This window comes from Stigmatopora nigra, chromosome 19, assembly GCF_051989575.1.
Source record: "Stigmatopora nigra isolate UIUO_SnigA chromosome 19, RoL_Snig_1.1, whole genome shotgun sequence".
NCBI lineage: Eukaryota > Metazoa > Chordata > Actinopteri > Syngnathiformes > Syngnathidae > Stigmatopora > Stigmatopora nigra.
Genome location: NC_135526.1, coordinates 8135375 through 8141374, shown reverse-complemented (window position 1 = coordinate 8141374; position 6000 = coordinate 8135375).

Sequence of the window (6000 nt, the reverse complement as noted above, 5' to 3'; positions counted from 1 at the left end):
GTTGGCTCTCGTGTCCGGATGGTCAAGATACCGAGGAGACGTGAGGCGCTGCGCTCACAGGGTCAAGGATTGCAGGTCAGGGGGCTGTATTGATGTAGCTGGCCCCTGACCTTTGGTCTCAAGAGGAGGGCGGGGTGCCATTCAGCTATTGGCAGCATGTGTCCACGTACTGACCCCAAGCCAAAGTCCCGCCATGGCCAAAGGTCTTCATCAACTACATCTTTACAATGAAACTAAGCGCAGGGAGCCTCCTATTATGAAGCGGCTCCTCAATCCCGGCTCCACTCGGGGTGTTGCCAAGGCTTACGCTTTGTACCTTTGAAACGTGATAAAGACTTTGTCATTGGTGCAGAAAAAGCTGAGGCCTCTGGAGGAAAAAAAAGAACGCAAAATACTTTGATGAGCCTTGTAGGAAATACCAGAAGCGGCATTGTCTTTAGGATAAGGGAGCATTCTATGGTCATTAGCCACATTGACGTATTTCCAAGGTGGCTTGTGTAATTCTGTCATTACAACTGACCGTCACATTCGCGTCACAACACCCCCAGGGAAGTGACACCATGAAATTCAAGGAATGTACAGCTAAATTGGGCTGTGTGGGAAAAGTTCAATTCAGAATAATAGGAGTGCAGTAGTGATTAGTTAGTGTAAGCAGGGAAAAACTGGGTCTCGCTTGACCAGGAGGCTCATGTACCTCCACAATCCAGGCGGATCTTATCAAATGTGAAAAGGATAAACAGGAAAAGTGAGAGAATATGAAAAAAGAAATATGAGCAGGTCGAACCCAGCATAGATAGCAGACATGCAGCGGAGTCCAGCTGTATTTTATTTTTATGGTGTGTTTTGACTTGTCAGTTTGGACAGCGCATGGCTTTGGCTGGCATTCAAGGTGGGAAAACACAGGTTAGAGATTATTGAAATGTCTGAGCTTTCTGTCTGGTGGAGGGACACGTACAGACTAAAGGTTCAAGTTATGGGAGCTAAGTCATATAGGCCAATATTTACACAAATATATATTCGAAACTATCTCAAATTATGGCTCTTGAAGTCATATCGTGTTGTTCATTCTGCATCAATCAGAATTGAACTCAGGTGGAAGGTGACAACGTACATACGAATGCTCGTCTGCTCTTCTTGATAAGTCAATGTCTTTTCACACAAGCTGAAAGAGCCGCTGGATTTAGTCCAATGTGACAGATGTTTACATTTTTTGTGCATCTTTGTTTTGTGAATGATGGCTTGCTGGCACGTTATGCTGACTCTGATTAGAGGAAGTTAAACAAATCACAACTGACTGTCAGTTCTGGGTGTTCTGGCTTGCAAACGCCAATAATTGTCTCAATAATGTCATACGATGGTGAAAATACTGCCAAGCAGATCGCCACACCGCATGTCACAACTGTCTCAGATGAGGAGAAAAAAAAATACTTTAAATCCCTGTACTAGTTAGTATTTGCACCAGTACCACTTAGAACAGAAAAATCATTTTCATGAATACTATTGCATACCTGTTAACTTATACGTTTTTCCCATATTTTATAGGCTTTTTGGTCATTTTAATTTGTGAGCTAGCATCTTGAATTTAGTGCCTTCTAATTGGGCACCCCCGTCCACTTTTGGACTTTTAAGTCCATCCTATATGAGTGAATGTGCCGCGTTGCATTTGCACGTTTTTAAATGTTTGTTTTATCGCTTAATAAAGGGGAATTGCAATCATTAAAAAGGGGAGCAATTGGCCGAAGTTGACAGGTATGCTATTGGAAAACTGAAGACTACCTTTGAGGTTTGCTTGCTGCAATCTAATATAAAGATGTCACTGTTGCAACAGTTGCTAGAGAAAACAAATCAGATTGTCTCCTCTGAAACCGCAGAATTTTTCAGACAGAGAAAAGGGTTTAATGATATACAGTAGGCCAATACATTGTCGCCAGCTCTCAGGGGATTTCAGAAGCAATAGATCATTGCCTGACATGACAAAGAAACAAATGTGTTCCAGACATTTGGTGCATACCTCCCAAAGTGCCTCCACCATCTGTTGGTTGATTAACCATTCGTGGTTTATGTAAATTTTGAACAGCAAAACTAGAATAGAGCAGAATCCTATTGTGTGCCAAATAGAATAAACAAGAAAAAAAACTGTAAGCTTTGAATCTTTAACAGCAACAACTTAAGCATTCATTTTCTAAGCTTAATTTCCAAGCAAGGGTCGTTGAGATGCTGGATTCTTCCCTAGCCAACTTTGGCCAGTAAGCAAAGACACCCTGACTGGGTTGTCAGCCAATCGCAGGGCACAAGGAGACAAACAACCAATCAATCATACCTTTAGAGAGTTTAGAATCAATCATCTTAGCATGCAGCTTTTTGGGACATGGTAGGAAACTGGAGTACCTGGAAAAAAAGCCATGCAGGCACAGGGAGAACTTGTAGACTCCACAAAGGAAGTCCCAACTCTACCGGGAACTGAACTCTGGATCTCATAACTTTGCGACGGAGGTGCTAACCACTCTTCCACCGCCATATGATAGTGACGTGGCGTAAGAATCTTCCGTTTGTAGGAATGCTGCTATTGTCTTTCACCTAACCTAACCTGGTCAAAAGCCAAAAGTCCAAAATTGAACAAATCAGGACTTTACAAAGTAACTTTTTGTACTGCTTTGAGGGAGTCAGCCAGGCAAAAATTCTCCTGAATCATCTGGCCTGGCCGTGTCTGCCCTGACACATTGCTCAGGCATGTGGAGAAGAAGGAAGTCCACTTGTCTGAATCTGAGGTATTTTACTCCTGGTAGGACCGAGGCGCTTTCCCCCCTTTGTCGGGCTTTTGGAGCAGGAGGTGCTAATTGATTTTGGCAGGGGAGATTTTGCATATAGTTTGAGTAACGTGAAATGGAGTCCGGCTTCATGCTTGATATGGCCATTAAAAGGATCAGTGCCATTTCAATAGCAAAGAATGGAGAGATGGTCTCCAGGTCTGTTTTTGACGGTGTTTTTTTACATCATTTCATCTGTCTTCTAAACACAGCCAGACCTTCACGTAGACTCGAGGGGGTGTTGGATTTTTTTTTCTTCAAAGAAAACTAGACTTCACATAGCATTGTCAAGTAGAATTCTCTTTTTGCGTGTTCTCTTTTCAATCATTTCATCTGTAAAAACACAAACAAACTAAAAAATGTAGCACATCTCTTACCATCAAATAATCAAATCTAGTAGAATGTATTAACTCATTTTATTGGTGGCCATTGGCGTTGATAGATGGGACTATTTTTGTTCATGGGATTAAAATTGATACAAAAATAAATGGAAATTCTAACGAGAACAACAATGAATTTAGAAGTCTAGGCATGATTGTTCTATTACTGCCAGATTTGATGACTTTTATATTCAAATACAGTGGACCTGATGTATTATTTAGACAGAAATAACTGAGATTTGATTGCCAAATTCATTTTCTGTGTGAAAAAGGACCAAAAAAAACCTTCAATTTGATGATTTGAGGTGCAATTGTTTTCTCTTGACATCACAATGTTCAACTTAATCTTTTTCTTAACCAGTTTCTTTTGCGATACTTTTCTTTTAGACTTAGACTAGAACTTGTAAGATAGATATTTACTAGTTTCTCTCGTCCGGGGCCAACGGTGATTAAAGAAAAAATGGCGAGCGGGGTCACTCATGTGGGAACCATCTCATGTGCCCTTTTCATTTGTAAGGTCACAGCCTGAGTCAGGGACAAGTGCAAATAATGACTTCCACGCTACAATCTCAAACTGCCATTGCAATGGCTGATTGTTTGTGTTTGCTAAAAAAAATTAAAAAATAAATAACAAATAATACCCATAAATAAAATAACCCATATGTATTTAACACAGAGATGTGAAGAGATTGACAGAGATTGGAGTGTATTCAAAAGTATTTTCTAATGATCGCCATCTCTTCATTCATCCGTTGTAGCATCTGGCAACGCTGGTTGAACCTTTAACAATTTCCATTTTTTAAAAGCGCCTCTCACGCTAAACACAGGACTCAAAAGTCACGCTTTCCGAATATGGCCGAGCTTCCAAGATAGATGGAAAGTCATATCTGTGAAATATGGCGAGGATGACAGATTCAGGATTCGCGCCGGAGTCCTCATCAAAGAGACTTCAGCAAGCAAAAGTGAAATATAGATGGACACACATCTGCAGCTAGTTGGGAGATGGAGTGGATTTAATCGGAGTTCAACTTGATCTAATTTAAAGCAAATCTGGCCCTCGTGTGCGCGACTGAAGAGCAACACAACCTTAGACAACATGATAAGGATGTTTAAGAAGCCTGAGGCCAAAAATCCACTTTTCATTGATAAGTCACAAAGCCTGTGAATGCTCCTTCAAAAATTGCAATATCTATGTATAATAATTGAGGAAATACAAATCTTGATTGCTACATACAGTTAATGGTAGAATATAAAATTATGTTACATTTGTCACAGAAACATGACTTCAAATTTAGCCTGAACCAAAATAATCACATGCATTTATTTTAAATACCAGTATTTAACTGAACAGTGTTCATCTTCAATAATTGGAGACACAATTAGAAACTAAAGTATTATTTTATTTCTTAGCAATAAAACACCAATTCTGTACTTTGCTGGACTGTCTACCGAACTGAACTTGGAATGGTCGCATACATAAATTATTCAGCAGTTTCCACCATGTGTATGATAAAACTTTCCACTTGAGCACATTGATAGATTCAGCACATTATGTTCAAACAGAATGATCATTTTAGAATCTTTTTTTCCCATTTCTCTTTGTTCTGTAAAGCCATTTGCGGCTTGAACTCAGTCCACTTCATGCGTCGCCAATCAAAAGTGCTCCTCTCATCACCTTTAAAATGTGGTGGGTGTTTGGCCTGCATAAATGGATGGCACTGTCAACAGTAAATTGACAGTAAATGGCGAACATATTGCATTCACGTGCAGCTCCGAAACGGAACGGCCTGCATAAAACACGCATGGGCAGATTCCAATGGTCAGCTGACCCCCAGCCCAGTGGTCGACCCCTAAGCAGCGATTACTCGGCGGCAGCAATTTTGCCACGCAGGCACCAAAGCCATCAGGAAATCCCTCCAACAAAACGCCAGCCGTGGCAGAATGCCGGCATTTTGCTACTCCAATCGCTCGCCGTTTACCACGTGACCCGCCAAAGAATGTCAGAAGATGACGCGCGGCGGCCAGTCGATGTTATGACGGTCCCGACGAGCTGACGAGGTTACGGCACGCTCGAGGAAAAGGAAGAGGGGTCGGCAGTGGGCTCGCTAGTGCTAATCCCCCGTTGGCAGGCTTAAGAGGGCCTCCGTGCTCAGGGGGCCGTCCGTCAACGTCAAGTGCGCCGTGTCCTTGCTGTCAAAAGTACTTAAAAGCGAGGACTGTTCTGCATTTGCACGACTATACTAAAGTACGTGATAAGAGGCTCATCATGCGCATGTCCCATTTCATTCCAAGTTTGATCCCTCACCATTTCAGACGGTAAAAGTACCGTATTTTACAGACTGTAAATCGCACTCTTTTCATGGATTGGCCGGTCCTGACTACAAATGTCTTGTATTTTTTTTTCACTATGACTGCTAACATCTTGTAATGTTGTTTTCAATAGTTGTACAAAATACTGTTACATTAACCAGTGCCCATTTAATGTATTATGTTTTTCTTTCTGATGAAATTTAAAAGATTTCCCTTCAGAAATGCAACTTATACTCCAAAAAAGACTGTAAAAAGATGTCAAACAAATCTAGCCAATAAGTTATACTGTGTGTTTGTCATAAGAAGCCATCATTACAGATGTTCTGCCAAGATCCAGGTATCTGCTGCTGGAATCTATGTATGGTCATGCTTGCTGACAGCTTGGAATGGTCCTGCACGCATTGAGGAACAAGGATGCTGATGCCAAAACTTCAGGGAATCCATTTGAGTTGGTATGCACAGCGATCAGAACTTCAAGGCAAAGACTTTGCTTGGACCACAAG